Source organism: Bison bison, unplaced genomic scaffold (genome assembly GCF_000754665.1).
Source record: "Bison bison bison isolate TAMUID 2011002044 unplaced genomic scaffold, Bison_UMD1.0 scf7180017864128, whole genome shotgun sequence".
Taxonomy (NCBI): Eukaryota; Metazoa; Chordata; class Mammalia; order Artiodactyla; family Bovidae; genus Bison; species Bison bison.
The window spans coordinates 2446186-2446893 of NW_011494700.1; the positions used below are offsets into that span (position 1 = coordinate 2446186).

At 42.4% G+C, this 708-nt stretch overlaps 1 protein-coding gene and 1 long non-coding RNA gene across 4 annotated transcripts in view; both read right to left on the reverse strand.

Moving 5' to 3' along the window:
- Positions 1 to 708, reverse strand: part of TBC1D4 (TBC1 domain family, member 4) — a 263231-nt gene that overhangs the window by 235672 nt on the left and 26851 nt on the right. The window lies entirely within an intron of this gene.
- LOC104988365 overlaps positions 1 to 708 on the reverse strand; it is a 12118-nt gene that overhangs the window by 5006 nt on the left and 6404 nt on the right. The window lies entirely within an intron of this gene.

Consider the following 708-nt stretch of genomic DNA (forward strand, 5'->3'; position numbering starts at 1 on the left):
ACAAAGTGATGGGACCAGATGGCATGATCTTCGTTTTCTGAATGTTGAGCTTTAAGCCAACTTTTTCACTCTCCTCTTTCACTTTCATCAAGAGGCTTTTTAGTTCCTCTTCACTTTCTGCCATAAGGATGGTGTCATCTGCATATCTGAGGTTATTGATATTTCTCCCGGCAATCTTAATTCCAGCTTGTGCGTCTTCCAGCCAGCATTTCTCATGATGTACTCTGCATGTAAGTTAAATAAGCAGGGTGACAATATGCAGCCTTGACGTAATCCTTTTCCTATTTGGAATCAGTCTGTTGTTCTATGTCCAGTTCTAACTGTTGCTTCCTGACCTGCATACAGGTTTCTCAAGAGGCAGGTCAGGTGGTCTGGTATTCCTACCTGGAAAGCCCCATAAAGAACATAGTAACCATGATTAATAAACAAGAGAGAAGTACCAGCACTCAACCAGATGAAGTCATCTGAGGAGGCTCATCTCTTCAACAACTCTCCAGGTAGTGAGAGAATCACCATTTGGTTTTAATTTGGCTTTTAGCTGGGGAAGGAACTTCATCTTGTAAAGGAGCTCTGTTTCTATAAGACCAATAGTCTATTTTCCTATCTCCCTTTCAGAACAGGCATGCTCACTGCAGCCACTACAATCCCAACAGCAGCAGCCAGCTGAAAGCCAGCAATTTTCAGTGTGAAATATAAATCCTGCCACTT